At 33.6% G+C, this 19,056-nt stretch overlaps 1 pseudogene; it reads left to right on the plus strand.

The window, feature by feature from the left end:
• LOC104871485 overlaps positions 1 to 14,051 on the plus strand; it is a 19,522-nt pseudogene extending 5,471 nt beyond the window's left edge.
• The last annotated feature ends 5,005 nt before the right edge of the window (positions 14,052 to 19,056 follow it).

The raw sequence follows: 19,056 nt of genomic DNA on the forward strand, positions 1-19,056 counted from the left end.
ATATACACACACACACACACACACACACACACACACATATATATATATAGAGAGAGAGAGAGAGAGAGAGAGACATCCACCATATTTTTTATTGCATCTCATAGAAATCAGACCATGTCACTCTGTATTAACTAAAATCAAATTGTGAAAATGGCCCACAAGGTCATTTGTGATCCTTATTACCAGCCCACTCCTTTTTCTGCCTTTTACTTCTTTGTCTTGTTTACTTGGTTTCAGCAATAATAATAGCCTAAAAAAAGAAATACTGGCCTACTCGCTGCTCTTTTACTGTATCTGACATACTTTGCACTTGGTCTTCTCGCCAGATAAGCACATGATATTCCTTCCTCCTTCTTTAGATTCGCTTCCCATATGAGCCTTTAACCAATGTGCTCTCTCAGGCCATCATATATCAAACTTCAGCTTTATCTGTGTTATGGCTTGTGTCAAGATATCCACCAAAGCCCCGTGCAGTCATAGGTGGGTCTTTTCAGAGGTGGTTGCATCTAGAGCATGTGATGCAAGGATTAAGGGTATGTGAGTACTAAATCAGTCCCCTGATACGTCTGGAATAGTCCTGGGCATGGATAATGGGAAGATCCACCCTGGGTGTGAGTACTAATCACCCTAAGGGCATGCAGCATCAATAAAATATAAAGGACAGAAAGAAGCCTTCTTCCATTGCTTGCTGCTTTTGCTGCCATGAACTGCTTCTTCTCTGTAAGGCTTTTCTGCTAGGCCACCTTGCCTTGGAGCAAGCTGATTATGGAATGAAACCTCTACAATCTGTGAGTCAAAATAAACCTTTCCTCCTACAACTTTGAGTGTCAGATATTTTGTCTCAGCAACAAGAAAAGAAACTAAGACAATCTTCAACATTCCCTATCTCTATTTCTTCATTTATTTTATAATTTTGAAGGATTTGTTGCTGTTGTTGATGTTGTTTTGTGTTTTTACTTATTATCTGTTATCTCAAAACTAAATGTAAAATGTATGAGTACAATCAGTGCATTTTGTCTACTGCTTACCACTCTATTGACATTGCCTAGAAGGTAACTGGCGTATTTGTTGACTGGATGAATAAGTTAAGGAATTACTGAATAGTAGAATGAGTTACAGAGGACTCTATAATTAGCTCTATATTTTCTTCAGTATAAGCACAAACTCTTTTTGCTACTGGCAGGAGGAGGAGAAAAGTAACTATTTCAAAATATACCACAGAATTCTGTACTTAATAAAATCCTTCTTCAAAAGAAACTACTTTACTAGAGCCTAAACAATTTTTTTCAGGATTTTTATCAGCTGTGAGAAGGGAAATATCCAACCATTTCTAGCCCTCCTGTCTCCCTTAAGAGGGGAGAGGCTAAGAAGCACTTATGAAGTTCACAATGCAGACGGTCAAATTCACCAAGACAGCAACCTAATTGTAGGACTATAGAATACTTCCCTTCCCCACACAATAATTTAGTACCACATTACTAATGGCCTTATCATTGAAATTCCTTTTACCTAGTATATCATACTTAGCCGATAAGAAAACCTTGAAAGACATATTGAAAGGCAAAAAAGGCTGGGTTTGGAAAAACATAGTAGTCATCAAAAGTAGATATGACAGAGATATTGGAAATACTAGAGTAGAAATTTAAAACAACTATGATTTATATATTGAGGGATTCTGGACAAAGTGGACAGCAAGCAATAACTGTGATGAGAAGAATGACAATCTACAAAAGAGTTAAAAAGAAATGTTAGAGATTAAGAATACTATAACAGAAATTAAGAATGGCTTTGTTGAGCTCACTAGTAGGTTGAATCTCTGATATTGAGGATATTCCAATACAAACATCCAAAATTAATAACTAAAGAGAAAAAGAAAAAATTAAAATCAGAGCATAATATGTAATAACCATGGGCCTACAAAAATTATAAATATACACACTAGAAATGCAAGAAGAAAAATAAATGAATAAAAGTAATATTTGTGGTAATCATGACCGAGAATCATCTATAATAAATGTCAGACATGAAACCACAGATATAAGAAATTAAAAGAGCACAAAACAATATAAATGTAAAATATAAAACAAAGCAACCTATACCTAGGTATACCAAATGCAAACTTTAGAAGATAAAATGAAGAAAAATTCTTGAAAGTATCTAAGTGTGGGAAAGGCAGAAACACTTTACCTATAGAAGAGTAAAGATCATTATTTTGAGCCTATCTTCAGAAATTTCAAGCAAGAAGAGAATAGCATAAAACATCTAAAGTGTTAAAAAATAAATTTAGAACTCTGTATCTTGTTATATTACCTTTCAAATATCAAGAAGAAATCCAGACTTTTCCTGATGAACAAATATTGAGAAAATATGCTCCTAGTACATGCCTTGTAAAATTGTTTATAGACCTTTTCAGAAAAAAAACTATATTAATTAGTCTGCCTACTGTCACTAAAATAAATACTAGAAATAATCAAGTCTTAATGAGAAAAGATTTATTTTTGTTCAGTTTTAGTTTCAGTCTATGATCATGTAGTCTCCTTGCTTTCAGATCTGTGGGGAGGAAGTATATCCTGGAAGGAGAAAAGAGCATATTGTGTAGCAAAACTACTCACTTTATGGCTAAGAATTAAAGGAAACAGGAGGAAGAAAGAGAGAGAGAGAGAGAGAGAGAGAGAGAGAGAGAGAAAAGAAGTGACAGAGGAAGGAAGTGATAACCAGGGTCCAAGAATCCCTTTTGCAAGCACTATAGTCAGATAGTCCATTGCTTAAAGTTTCTATACATACAGTGTCATATGCTGGGAACAAAGTCTGTAATATATGGAACTTGGGAAAGTACTCACTCAACATAACAGAAGGAAGATGATATTTGTCACAAATTCCAACCTACATAAATGAAGATCAAACTGACCTATATGATACATATCATATGGATATTAAAATGATAATAAAATATCATTAAAATGTATATCTATAAATTAAAGACTTAGATGAAATATACCAATTCCCTGAAAGACACAACATATAAAAATTCTTGACAAAATAAATGCTATCTCTGAATAGGTTGTATCTGTTGGAGAAATTGAAGTAGAATTATTAACCCCTAAAAGAGCACCAGGCTCAAATATGTGAACCGTATAAAACATTAAGGAAGACGTCACATTATTATTTACAATCTAGTCCAAAAGATTGAAGGAAAGAGAATATTTTTTAACTAATTCTATGAAGCAAATTATAATACCAAAACCAGACAAAGATATGAGAAAACTATAGTCCAAGTATTTCCCATGAAAAGAAATGTACATATCCTAAAAAAGTAGCAAATCAAATGAAAAATAAACTATAAAAATTATATAGCTAGCACAAGTGGGTTTCATCCCAGTTCTGAATGACAATTTCAACAGGGAAAAATCAGTTAGGGCAATCCATATCCTCAACAGGCTAATGAAGAAAAATCATATGATCATACAAATAGATAATGAAAAAAAATTGATATTATTGAACACCAAATTATGAGTAAAACTCTCAGAAAAGGGGTAATAAAGAATTTCTTCAACTTTGTTACATCTACCAAAATCTACAATTAACAGTAAACTTCCTGGTGAGAAGCTATGATCTTCTTCTGCAAGATCAGTAATAAGGTAAGGTTGCATTCTCTCACTACATCTTTTTGACATTATCCTGTTAAGTCCTGCATGATGTTATAAGACAAGAAAAGAAACAAAGAAATAAAGAAATAAAACTCTCTTTGATCATGGGTGACATAATTGTATATGCAGAAAATCCCAAACAATCAACAAAAATAGATCCTGGATGAATAAATGATTTTAGAGTTTGCTAAATACAAAATTAATATTAAAATATATTTTCTTATATACCAGGAATAATCAATTGATCTTGAGATTTATAACATTATATAATTAACATTAGCAACTCAAAATGAAATACTTAAATGCAAGTCTAACAAAACGCATTCAGAACTATATGAGGAAAGCTACAAATTCTGATGAAAGAAATCAAAATTCAAATATTCAATCATTATGCACTGGACATCTCAATATTGTCAGGACAGTACTTCTTTCCAAATGGATATATTGAATGAATGGAATTACAATAAAAATCCCAGCAAGTTATCTTGCAGGTATCAACAAATGAATTCTAAAATTCAAATCAAGAAGTAAAAATGAAGAACAGCCAACAGAATTTTGAAGAACAAATTTGAAAGGACTAACAGTACTTCAACACTTATGATTAAAGTACTGTATTCAGCTTGGTAGTAGTGAAAAATAGGCAATGAAATCAGTGAAACAAGAAAGAGTTCAAGAATAGACTCACAGATATACTCAGCTGATCTTTGACAAGCGAGCAAAGGCAATGGAATGGAGCAAACAGAATCTTTTCAGCAAATGGTTGAAGAATGAATGATCAGCTACACAGTAAAAATGAATCTAAGCTTTAACTCTTAAAATTGTGCTGCTGTCAGCATGGATATGCATCTATTACCATAATATGATGTCTTTAACTCTTTGGAGAAGATACCTAGAAAAGGAATAGCTGGATCAAATGGAATCTCTACTTCTAGTTTTTCTGAGGCATCTCCATGCTGATTTTCATTGTAGAATGAATAAAGAAGATGTTATATTAATGCACAATGGTGTACTACTCTGCTCTAAAGAAGGATAAGTTTAAATCATTTGTAGGAAAATAGATATACATTGATTCTATAACGTTAAGTGAAATAAATCAGATATATAAGCCTAAATATAACATGATTTTTTTCTTATATGAGAACCCCAAAATATAAATAAAGAACAAAATAAAGATAGGTTATAGGACACAGGGCGATCAATTTTGTGCAAATGAGAAAGGGACCCAGAAGGGGGAGGACATAAAAAGAATCATGATGTGTAATATATATGTACCAACCCCTCACAATGAATGTTATCATTATGTACTACAAACATATACTAATAAGGTGAAAAACTAAAACAAATATATCTAGACACAACCCTTATATTCTTTAAAAATTTAGCTCACAATGAATTAAACTCAAATATAAAATGTAAGATGATAAACCTTCTACAAAATAACTCCCTTACTTAGGGCCATGAAGATGACTTTTTGATACTGTGACTAATGTGTTATCCAAAAAATAAATAATTGATAAACCATACTTTATTCATATTATAAAATACCTGTTTGCAAAAAACATTATAAAGAGAATAAAATGTTATGTCACAGACTTAGAGAAAAATTTTGTAAAAGATATCCAAAAAAGAACTACTTTACAAAATATACAAAAATATCCTCCTTGGAGTAGAAGTGAGGACACAGCCCATTTAAAATTTAAAAATGATCTACATAAACTCTTCACCAACTAGTATACAGATGACAAATAAACACATGAAAATATGGTGGACATCATATACTCTTTAGAGAATTTCAAAATAAAACAAGAATGTTATACCACCATTCATCTATTACAATGGCCAAAATATAAACCATTAACATTACAAAATGGTAGTAAGGATTTGAATCTTTTGGAACACTAATTATTGGTAAGAATGAAAAATAGCACAGCCAGTTTGAAAAGCAGGAATTTAAAAAATGCTTAGATAATTTAACATCTGTATTTCTGTGGCCATTAATTCAAGCTTTAAACTTGTTTAGGATAAACTTATTTAACAAGGATCTTACTTAGCTGTTGTGCTCTTGGAGTGAGGTTTTTCTCTGTCTGCCTACTTGTTCGAGTTTGTCAGAAAGCATTTAAATAAACATGTTTCTGGAGAGCATTTTTAAAAAGAAGTTCTGACTCTCTTTAATCTCTACTATATTGATATTAAAATATAATTATAGAAAGAGGAAAAAATGTATATCTTTCAAATTCTTAAATGCAGAAAGATAAAATTTCTGTATTCATGGAACAGCAGAAAATGTCTGGGCAGGATCTCCTTGGGGAGTATGGATTTGGGCTTATGCCAAAACAGATGGCTTTTCTTTGATTGAGGTGAAAGGTTGAACTAACCTAGGAAATGAAGTCATGGTAAATTCTATAGATAAAACGCTTTCAAAGTTGAACTGTAAATGTTGTGATTCTTTGCCGAAAACCCAGAGTTTTTTTTTTTGTTTGTTTGTTTTTTTTAAGCTTTCCGATCAAAAGTCATCAGAAATCTTCTGGAAAACGAATCTGAAAGATTGAGAAGATTGTAAGAGATTTAGAAAGAACATGGCTATTGGAAAAGATTTAGAACTATTCACCAACAGATTTATACCTTACTAGCCTTACCAATCTAGCTTACAAAATACCTCTGAGAAATATTTCCAAACTGAAATAATGCGCAGGAAACCACAGTTTAGCATGAGTTGGGAAAACTCCAATATCAAGTCCCCAAATCTATCTAAATTCTTTGGTAATAGAACTTTGATTAAAATACTGAGCTTTATGAAAAGTCATGTTATTATGATTTAAATATACATATCGTGAAATATTTATTTTTAGTGATAATACTTAGCATGTAAATATTGTAAGCACAATAGTTCCACCACCTTCCTTAGCACTTTTTTCTTGTATTTTAAGTTAGCTAAAGTCATAATTAAGTTTATGAAAAAAGCCCATGGTGGCCCAAACTTGGAAGTTTCACCCACTGTTTCTATGGTAGAAAGTTAATTTTCCCCATATAATAGAAGTTAACCATTAAAAATTTAGAGAAGAATCTCTTTGCAATTAATTGATCATTTCATGTGCACACAATGCTAGATAGCAAAACATGAACAATGTCTCTTTTCTGTGCTTTCCTACAGACTCAAACTATTATATTGATCAAATTTTAAAGGAATTTCTTTCAAATTACTAACTTATAGTGCAGCAAAAATTATGATCAATAAAACAATTTACCTTGAGAAAGAAATTGGTGCATAGAAAAACTTCCTTGACTCTAAAGACACAGTGGAGCATCTCTAATTAGCCTGAAGATAGTTGATCAGACCAGGAAATATCAGCTTAGTTGTGAACATATGCTATCAGTTTATATTTCTGTTACGGTTTGGGTTTAAATGTTCCTGAATAGTTTTATGTGTTCAGAGGTGGGGCTTTCAAAGGCTGACTGCTGAATGTGTTTGTTAGGAAATGTGGCCCAGTTGGAGGATGCGGCTCTCTGGGGGTGTGACCTCGAAGGGTGTGTTTTGTTCGTGTTTCTTTCCTTTTCTCTCTGCTTTTTGGCTGCCATGGGTTGAACAGCTTTCTTTCACCAGGCCTTTCTGTCAACATATTTCTACCTTGGAGACAGCCAGCCATGGACCAAACCCTCTGAAATACTGAGCCAAACAAAGCTTTCCTCTTAATTTGTGGGTGCTGGATATTTTGTCCTAATGACAGGAAAGTGAATAATAGTTTCATAATTTCTTGCTTCTCAACAATTCTTAATAAAATATTCTCCTTTATTTCTCCACACTCTTTTTTTACAGCCATAAAACTTTTGGTTTATTTTTGTTTCCATCTATTGAAAGAAGTAGTGCTAGACTTGTCTTTCCTATAGAAATTAGTAAACTTATTAGTATTTCCAATTAAAAATAATATGAAGAATTTTTATGGCTTGTATCCTGGGCTTGTTAATTTCTCCTTGTTGCTACTGATTTCTAGAACTACAAAATGTGCTAATGAAGTTATTAGGTGATTTATAAAGAATAATATAAACCAAACATCAAAATGTAAAACATTATTTTTAATCATCTAAATATGTTTTCCCAAAGACTAATGTATTGAGAATACTAACTTCACCAGTGGATAAATCCATTGATGAGTTCAGAGTAGACCGGGCTGTTGGGAGTTAAATTCTAGTCAAAATGGATGGGTCTATCTTCCTTCAGGCACTCTTCTTGCTCTCTCTGAGATTTCCTGGTTACCATAAGGTGAATAGATTTTCTCCACTAAGACCTTCTGCTATGCTGTTTCTGCCTTGACTCTAACCAGTCATGGACTGAAACCTCTGAAACAGTAAACTACAATAAACCTTTTCCACCATAACGTTGTGTCCAAGCAATTACAAAGCCAACCAGTACTGGAAAAGTGAAATGTGTATTTTGATAATTAATTAAATAAATACATTTCAATATTATCTTTTTACCTTAAATTTTCATCATTGAAATTCACTAATAATTATAATGTTATTTACCATTCCAGCCACTCTCCCAACACTTTGACTAAGGAACAGAAAAATTACTATCTGCAAGCCCCTACGATAGGGAAAACCTCATTTGGGAAGCAACATGAAAAATGTTTATTTCATGGGACTGATTAAAAGCAACATTAAGTATTCATCCGTGCTTTCGTTTCCTTCCTTCCTTCCTTCCTTTCCTTTTATTCCACTAGCAACACTGACAGGGGCCCATAACCTAATACTTACATAATCAAATGCAAGCACACTATCAAGCACAACAAATAAAGGAATTCAGAAAGATGAAATAGACAAAATTACTTGAGGCTTTTCTGTTTGCTCTTCATAGATAAATGACTACAACAAAAACAAATGTTATATTTCACAGTAAAGTACTTTACCTTTGTTTAAACAGGACATACTTATCACCTCAACTATTAAGTTTTGAATTATTTTCTTTTTGTTTAATTTTTTTTTTTACAGCAGACACTGAGATCATAGAGGTATGACTAAGGAATTACATCTTCAGTTCCCTTCCAACAAGGTGACCACTCTGAAATGCTTCCAATTCTGAGAAACAATGACTCATACTCTGGTCAAACTCATTAAAGGTCATATAAGTAATGCCAGGAAAGGGTGTGGCTCTGAGCCAATGCTCCTCTTCCATTCATAAGTGGAAATGAGGTTCATATCTCTAAACAAGTGCAATATAGTTTTGTTTATAAATTTCAGTATTTTATTCAGCCATAGCTGATTTCCGAAATTAAGTATTTTCAACTAGTACACCGACATCAAGAGACTGAGGTTTGTAACAAACAGCCATAGCACTGAAGTCAGATATACTTGTGCTTGATATGATGCTACAGCCAAAAAATATATATATATTTTATTATGAGTAGTTATAGTCTAATTCATAGCTATATTTAATGCAGTGAATGATGAGTCAAATATTATTAACAAGATTCCACAACTCAATAATGTTCTACAACTGAACATGGCAATTCTCTTGAAAAGAAAATAATATTGGCTTACCATAATTAAATTAAGTGAATACCCAATTTAAATGATTGATAAGTGGTGCTTAGCTGTTTTTCTGTCTTTAAATTCTAGCAACACAGTGTGATTGAACATTTGAAATTGTGTCCATTTGCTTGTCCTATTGGAGTCCTGTTTTCACATCTTAAAGGGGTGGCCACAATAGTGCTACATGGTGGACAGAAATAGTGTTGACAAAATATTTCTAGTAAATGTTCATGCCTATTGGCAGCTAAATGTGCCACTTAAATATGTGCTTTTGGTTTTTTGTTTGTTTGTTTGTTTGATTTAGTTACAGCAAGGATCTGATGTAGAAAAACAATTAGGGACAACAAAGAGATAGCTGTCATTCTGAAGATCATAAATGTGCTTGAAACCACCTATATTTAGCAACTTTGTAGTTCTAGCACTTCTTGTGATCTTCCCTTTATGATCTTCCTCTTTCATTTATCTTGTTGCCTCTTTCCTATTTTTCCTGGCAAATCATTATGTATGTTGACATTCACTCCAGATTTCTAAAGAATCTAAAAGCATTACAAATTCATTTCGATGTTGACATAAATTAGATTATTGGTCCAAACACCTTCTTTACATTTTCCATGTAGTACTGAATCTATAACACTTTTCTTATTTCAGCAATTTTTAAGTAAAACTCTCATTATTATATGCAGTTTTCCACATACTCTGTACTTTGCTGACTGAAGCTAAAGCACAGTACAATGGCCACCTAGACTGTGTTTAATTCAGTTTAAATTTATAACCATGAACTTTAACAGGGCTCACACTGGTGCTCAGAGATCGTCCTCCACTTTGCTGGCCACTCATTAGTCTAATTGTCTAGAAAACTGTTTTGTTATTTCTCTCTTCTCAAAAATCCTACCTCTCTCCCACCATCTCTGCTCTCAGCCAAAGATTTTGCTCTATTTCACAGAATAAACAAAAGCAGATTGACAATATCTTCCTCAATTTCTCACTGCCACTGTGATCTGTACTCAGTAATTTGCCTTCCTTCCTGTTATAGCAGATGGGTTTCTGTGTTTCTAGAGCTATCCCCTCCATTCTTGCACTTGAGGTCTGAGATTTTTATTTGCATGGACACATTGCTCTAGTAATTTTCCATGCAATTATTTGTTTCATTAATTTTTCTTTTTCACCTTGGCCATAGAGTTATATTACTTTTTGGGTTAGACCAATCAGTTATAATGTTGGCCTAAGAGGAAAATCAGCATTTTCTAGACATTGGATTTGGTATGTGAAAGAAGAGAGTTAAGGTTTCCTCTCTGGCCTACATAATAGGAAGGTGGAGGTCTCATAAAGTGAGGTGGGTAGGTTGGTGAACTAAGCAGATTTGGGAAGACACATCAAGAATCAGTTTAAATTTGAGATATTTAATAGATAGTCAAGAAAAGATGCTACAGAAGCACATTAATGTGAATCTGAAAATGAAATGTGAGTCATCTGCATTATGACATTATAGTAGAACCTCGGTTTGCTAGCATAATTTGTCCCAGAAACATGCTTGTAATCTAAAGCACTTGTATATATCAGAGAGAACTTCCCCACAAGAAATAATGGAAATTCAGGTGATTCATTCAACAACCCAAACATGTTCATATAACAATGATTATAATACTGTAGTACAATATAAAACAGAAAGAAAAATAAACATATTAACTTGCACTTATCTTTGAAAACCTAGTGTGAGGGAAGCAATAGAGGGGAGGGGTTTTCTGTTTGTTTTTTTATGGGTTTTTTGTTATTGTTTTTGTTTGTTTTTAGTACCAGAGATTGAACTCGGGACCTTGAGCTTGCAAGCCAGGCGGTGGAACCACTAAGCTAAATCCCTGACCCAAAGGGAGGGTTATTGGGTCATAGAACTTTCATTATCACTAGTGGAATCTCTTGTATCCATTGACTCAGGGGAGTATTTTTCTTTGCATTCAACTTTAACAAGGAACCTATCTCCAATGAGATTTGCTTTTGCTTCTTTTTGAAGATTTCATAGAAATGTGACCTTGCTCTGTTGTTAAACAGATTCAATGCATGCACTTATTCAAGTTAGTTCCTAGTCTCCTCTCTCCTTATTCCACCATCCCATGGCCTTAAAGTATTTCCTATTTACTTGTAGTTTACAAAATCTTTTTATGTAATAAATTGTTTTCATTTAATTTCTTTTTTTTAAGATGGTACATACCTTGGCATTTATACATAATTTCAAAGCACAAAAAAGAACATTATACATTATTCTTAAATGTAGGTATGTATGTAAGGATATTAAAAAGGAAGGGGAAGATACATGTTCAATTTACATTTTCTTCTGGGTTTGTAGCAAGAGGAACAATATTTTAGGTGAATACTGCATTATTCTTTACTCAAATTCAGATGCAGCAAATGAAGCAAAATCTTAGCAAGCCACAATTCTGATTAGTGGGTTATGAATGTGCACCATGAGTCACTGTATTTGGGGGTATTTTTCAAAGTTTCCAGAACAAGAAAAAAATCCCATTTTAGAAGTAAGAACAAAGATGAAATTCCATAGTAGGATAAAAAGTATATTTTTAAAAAAGTATATTTCACAGCAAAAATAAGCATCATTTCTTATTCATTAAATTTATTAATACATTTTAGGTATACAATAGTTGCATTCATCATTGGGATCTTGTACCTTTACATGATGTATCCTGGTTCTTATTTTTCCCCTTACCCTTGCCCTCCCTTCACTCCCTCCACCCTTCCCTATTTACCAAGAATTGGTATCCATTTTTTTTCCTTTTCTCATATCTTTTCTTTTCCCTTCTAAACTTTCCCTTACCCCTCACACTTCCCCTACACCTTTAGACCTTTTCTTCCTATTACACAATATCAATTATACATTTTGATCCTTATTTACACTTTTAGTTTTTCATACCAGAGCAACTATTTGGTATTCACACATGTGTGTCTTATTAATTGTACTTGAGTATGGCCTCAATGTGCATCCACTGAGCTATAAATGTTTCTAGTTTCTTTTTCTTTATGTCTGAGTAGAACTCCATTTTATGTTAAAACTTCATCTTCTTTATCCAGTCTCCAGTTGATGGGCAATTAGGCTGCTTTCAAGCCTTAGCTATTACAAACTGTGCTGCTGTAAACATGGGTGAGCTTATATCACTGTGGTATGATTCTTTTAATTCTTTTGGGAAGATACCCAGCATAGGACTACCTGGGTCAAATGAGACTTCTAATCATAGTTATTTGAGGTATATCCATATTGATTTCCACAATGGTTGCACGAGTCTGCACTCCCACCAACAATGGAGAAGGGTTCCTTTCTCCCCACAACCCCACAAGCATTTGTTATTGACTGATTTCTTGATAGCAGCCATTCTTTCCGGGGTGTTGTTTCATTGTATCTCTCAAACGACCAGTGATATTGAACATTTTTTCATATATTTATTTGCCATTTTTACTTGTCTGAGAAATGTCTGTTCATTTCAGATGCCCATTTTTTAACTGGGTCTTTATATTTTGGGGGGTCTGATTTTTTGAGTTCTTTATATATTCTAGACAGTAGACCTTTGTCTGAGGAGCAGCTGGTAAAAAATTTTTCCCACATTGTAGGTTGTCTCTTAGCTCTGTTAGTCATTTCTCTTGCAGTGCAGAAGCTTTTAAATAGATGGGGAGGGGAGGAGGGGGTGAAGGGAGGGCAGAGGTAAGGGGAAAAAAATGAGAATCAAGACTTGCCATGTAAAGGTACATGATCCCAACAATGAATGTAACTGTACTGTATCCCTAAATGTACCAAATAACTCAATAAAAAAAAAAAGATGAGAACCCAGTTGTTGATTCTTTGTGCTAGTTCCCATGCTACTGAGGATTTGTTCATAAAGTCTTTTCCTATTCCAGTGTCTTTAAGAGTTTGACCTAACTTATCTTCCATTAAGTTTAGTGTTTCTTTTTTAATATTTAGATCTTTAAACCACTTAGATTTTAGTTTAGTGTATGGTGAAAGGTAGGGATCCAATTTTAATCTTTGGAAGGTTGAAATACAGTTTTCCCAACAACGCTTATCAGGAAGCTGTGACAGGAGTCTCTCACAGGTCTCCGTGTTCCTCAGCACTCCAAGCTGCACCATACATGGCTTCCAAAGTTCCTTGGCCAGGGCGCTGGCCCTGCGGACCCTCAGAAACACACACTTCAGTTGTGCTCATTCTTTTGCTGCAAGCCCCAGACAGAATGATGGGACATTTTATGATTTTTGTGACTTTTATCTTAAACCCTCAGAAATGAATGAATTCCTGGAAAATTTTAAGAAATATGTTGACTGCAGACAGCTCACTCTGAATGTCTTGGATATTGGAATGCACAATTTGGGGGCAGAATGAACAAAGCATTTCATATTTGGATGTATGATAATTTTCCTCATGGAACTGCAGTTCTGAAAGTTTTCGCCAAAGATAAAGAATGGAAAGAACAATTCCTCATTCCTAAAATTTGGCTCTCAATGATAAAGAAGAGAGTGAGATTACGTATCTGGTCCCATAGTGTAAAATAGAAAGGCTTGAAAAAGAAGGAATCAATGAACTGGCTATTTTTCAAATAAAACCTGGTGTCCTGGATCTGTGGGGTGATGTATTAAAAAGGGCTATTAAAGCCCATGTTGATCTAGGCTACACAAAACTAGTTGGTGTTTTTCACACAGAATATGGAGCACTCAACAGAATTCATGTTCTTTGGTGGAATGAGAGTGCTGACAGTCATGCAGCTGGGGGGCATCAGTCTCATGAGGATCCCAGAGCTGCGGCACCTGTTTGGCAAAGTGTCAACTACCCACAGTCTTAGTAAAACATGCTTCTGATTCCTACGTCATTTTCACCATTGAAGTAGTTGATATTGAAAATATCAAACATTTGATTAAATGGTATAGTATGTCTCCTAATGGTGCTTAAATTCTCCCGAGAAAATTATTCTCATTTTTATTTGAAGGAAGTGGTAAGTTAATTCATTATGTTCCTTACAATTTTAAAATGACCTCTGTAATTTGTCACCACCACTTCAGGAAATAGTTGTGTTCATTTTCCCTGTGGCATTTTCGTATCAATTATATATTAGAAATAGTTGTCACTATTTAATTACCTTGATTTTTCATTCATTTCTCAATATCTTCTGTATATTCACAGGTCTTTGCCATATACTATTTTCTCATAGTCACATAATGATTTTAGATTTCCTAACCTTATAATATGTATTTTTTAATTAGTTACATATACTATCATTTTTCCATTGTTTCTTTTTTCTTAGATTTAAAAATATTTTTCCTGGTGAAATTTATTTTGTGACATCAAATGAGGTTCATAAAATATTAGATCACTTATATTTCTTTACTTTGTAAAAATATAGTATCATTTCTGTCATCTGTATTAATCATGGTTTTCACATCATTAGGTCATTTTGACTTGGAAAATAATGTATTTATGTCACAGCACTAAAAATCTAAAGAAGATTTGTTGGCTTATATACTGAAATATGTTAATTGTAGCAATTTTTATTAATTTTGACTTCAGCTTTGGTTCCTCACAAAGATCGTGAGAAAATTATTTGTTTTAAAGAGATCTTTATGATTACAAAAATGTTTGCCATAATAAAAGCCTACATACAAAAAAAGCCAAAACAACGCTCATTCATGATTTTAAAAAACTGCAGAAAATTGGAATAGATGGTCTTTATCTCAATTTGATAATGTCTGTATATGAAAAACCAACAGGCAACATCATACTAAATGGCTAAAACTGAAAACCTTCACTATAAAATTAGGAATAAAATAAGGATGTCCACTATCACCATTCCTGTTCAATATAGTTTTGGAAACATTAGCCACAGCATTTAGACAAGAGAAAGAAATAAACAATAAAGATAGGGAACAAAGAAGTTAAACTGTAACTGTTTGCTGATGATATGATACTCTACATAGAAGACCCAAAAAACTCTGCCAAAGGCTTCTAGACTTAATTGACAGATTCAGTAGAGTAGCTGGATACAAGGTAAACACTCAAAAATCAATTGCCTTTTTGAACACAAGTAACAGACTCACTGAGAGTGAAATTAGGGAAACAATTCCTTTCAAGATAGCATCCAAAAAATGGAATGTCTAGGCATGAATCTAACAGAGGAAGCAAAAGACCTCTACACTGAGAACTACAGTACTCTGAAAAAAGTGATTAAATAGGATATAAGGAAATGGAAAGACAGCCCTTGTCCCTGCATAGGAGGAACCAACATAGTGAAAATGGTCAGACTTTCAAAACTGCTATACAGATTCAATGCAATCCCTATTGAAATCCCAAGAGTCTATTTCACAGAAATAGAGAAAACAATCCAAAAATTTATTTGGAGCCAGAAAAGACCTAGAATAGTACAAGCAGTTCTAGGTAACGGAGATATGGCAGCAAGTATCACGATCCCCAACTTTAAACTATACTACAAAGCCACTGTGATGAAAACAGCATGGTGCTGGCAAAGAAACAGACCTGAGTATCAGTGGAATAGATTAGAAGTTGCAGAAACAACTCCAGACATATTCAGCTATCTCAATTTTGACAAAGGAGCCAACCATACTCACTGGAGGAAAGATAGCCTCTACACTTAATTTATTGTTTAATTTTATATTAGTACAATGATTAATATGATAGAATATAATATTCAAGAAAGCAGTAATTTTTGTATGTTTTACTATATTACTATATTTGGCATAAAGTGTTCAAATATATTTCTTGAATTAACACATAATGCAGTCTTACATCTCAAAAATAAATTACTTGTAAATGAAATTCAAAGAAATAAAAGAGAACTAGAAAGAAAAAGCACAAAAAGTCTTTAAAATAATTTCAGGAATTTATAAAGAAAAAGAAAAATGAGACAAAATAAAATGTATTAAAACAAAGAATGAAAAACTTGAATTTGAGAAGAAATAACATTTTAAAAGGATAAGGTACTTCTCAATTTGACATTGTAGATTTAAAGTTGGATAAAATAATTTTAGTCCATTAATATGTGAGTAACTTTTTATAATTGAGATAATATACATAATAATCAATTATATAAATATAATATAATATATATCAATATATAATATTGATAGTGATGTGTTGAGAAAGGAATAATATAGTATTTAGTGCATATAACATACATTATGTACATATTGGCTCTGTAGTTTTCTCCATTAACCTTGTTCCTAGAACAAAAATAAAGCTAGCCAATAAACTGGCTTACAGTCTTACTTTATTTCTTAAAGTATGAATCAAAGTTCTAATTTTTCCAATTAAATGAAAATAATTTTATACATAGTATATACCAGCTTCTTTTGATAAATCTGATTCTTTCTTGGATAATTTTCTGACACTTTTACAGAAGAAGGATCTTCCCATTTTTTTTTTTTACTACAGACTAGTCAGACAAATATGACAACCTTCAAAGCTTGGTAATCAAAATTAACAATTTATAGTTGGCATTACCTATACTCCTAAAGTATTTCTTCCATGGTACCAATGTCTGCTCTACTTTTACCTGCTAAGTTACCTTTCTATATCTTCTGTCTCTGTTTTCTTTTCGATTTGCCAATGCTAGCTTTCTAACCCTTTTCCTCTCTACTATATAATCAACTCATATAATGGTATTAGAGCCTTCAATGATTTTATATGCCATCATATATTAACTTCACATTCTCCAGAGTAACACTATAGGCTTTTCACCAAGTGCTTAAATATATTATTTTCTTTTTATTTGTGTACTATACATCCTTCACATATATATGTAGACTGTTGTTCATTTGTATTATTATATACTTTCACTATTACACATACAGATATTCCTATGTAATTTGCCCGTGTTCTGCAAAAGAAAATGTTTGAGACACTTAAGCTCTGGTGTATCAATGTTGAGTGGTGATGCCTAATGGTACACGCCAATATAAAAGAGTTGGAGGTTGCAAATTCATTCTTTTCCTCTCTTTCATTCTTTTTATTGTTTGCCGTTTTGCAATGGATTGATGCAAAAAGGCCCCTGTCAAGTGTCAACTGCTGTGTTTTAGACATCTCAGCTTCTAGAATTGAGAGTCAATCAATTTCTGTTCATTATAAATTGCTTGTTCTTACTTATTCTGTTATAGCAGCACAAAATGGAGTAAGATTCATATGTGTACTTAGTAAGTGTTATGGTTTGTATGTTGATGTCCCTCAAAGCCTCATGTCCTCATAGATGCGGTTTTATGAAACTGGCTGGAACTAGGGCGTATGATACTGGGATTAAGGGTATGTGAATTAGTCCATGATTGGAATTAGTATAGTTCTGGATGTGGCTGAATGGATTTACTGAAAACAGAAGCCTCACCCTGAGAGTGCATGGCAACACCCAAAAGACTTATACCTTGAATGGGACAAAAGGGAAAAACAAGCTAACTGTTTGCTATTTCCTGCCTGCCATGGCATGAGCTTTCTCTCTTCTATGATGCCCCTCTGCCACCTTGTGTTGAAGCCAGCTGACTAGGGACTGTTTGTCTACAAACTGTGAGATGAAATAAACTCTTCCTTCTTTAACTTGTAAGTGTTGGGTATTGTGTCTCAGTGATCATAAAAGTAATTTATGTACATGTCTGTGTGTATTACTGTGTATATAATCTAGATATGTCAACTTCATCAGATTAAGAGAAGCCTAGCAGATTAGTATTCTCCCAGGTGTGTCTGTGTGGGTCAAGGAGGTATGGTCTCTGTATCATGCATGTTTCTTGCCACTTCCTTTCTTGCACTGTCACTTTGCAGTACTTTCCAGCCACTATGAACTAAGGATCCTTGCTGTACCATACACTTTTGCTGTGAGATTTTTGCCTTTGAGTCAGCTAACCTTGGAATGGAGACCCTGAATGATGAGGAAAATTAAACCTCTCCTTCTTTAAATTGTTGATTATTTTGTCTCAATAATGAGGAAATGTAAGCTAGATAAGCCCTATAAATGATGTAAGAAGAGCTTGCTATGTCACAGATCAGAAGACTACAATGCTGCTAGGAATGTGGTCAGTATAGGACAGGCTCAGGATATTTCAGTTGGCAACAAGGAACAACTGCAGTTGGACTAGATGGCATGTGTGTTATAACCTGACAGAAAAATTTGTCTGCATGTTGCCCATGTCCTAATATTTTGCAGGAGAATGAAATTAAGGTCAGTACACTAATCAGTGGGAGAAATTTCAAGACAGTTTGACATTCAGGCCATGACATCGATACTGATGGTTACTTTTAGCCACATTTATAATGAATATCAAGGGCAAATGGTAGAGCACAAAAAATTGAAACACTTAACTGTTGATCCAGAAGGAATCACTTGTAAAAGTGGGTACAAATTAGCATCATTAAAAGAGAGCATGTACTCTGTACAGGGACAATAAGATAGATGACATTAGGGCATCTCAAGATTCATCAAGATACCAACCACTGCAAGCTCAAGAGTATAACGATGGCACCATTTCATTTTAGAACAGAGTCCCTGGGATATCTGCTCGAGCAGAGCTTTCTAAGGAATTGGCTCCCTAAGACTTATTTCACTGTGCTCAGCCAAATAGGCACTTGAAACAACTGTAGCCATGGTCCAAGATACTGACTTAGCTAGCAACTTTGGTGTCATCCAGCTGATGTGGGTTTTACTGGCATAAAAATTGCAAGAATGGGCTGGAGATTTAGCTCAGCAGTGCCACTGCCTGCTTTGCAAGCACAAGGTCCTGAGTTCAATCCTCAGTACAAAAAAAAAAAAGCAAGAGTTGTAGGGTTAAAATGACTTCCACCCAGATTTCACAGGAAGGTCCAATCAGCTAGGAAATAGCACTACCTGAACCCGTGTGAATGAA

Source organism: Fukomys damarensis, unplaced genomic scaffold (genome assembly GCF_012274545.1).
Source record: "Fukomys damarensis isolate Sample0158 unplaced genomic scaffold, DMR_v1.0_HiC HiC_scaffold_14, whole genome shotgun sequence".
NCBI classification, from domain to species: domain Eukaryota; kingdom Metazoa; phylum Chordata; class Mammalia; order Rodentia; family Bathyergidae; genus Fukomys; species Fukomys damarensis.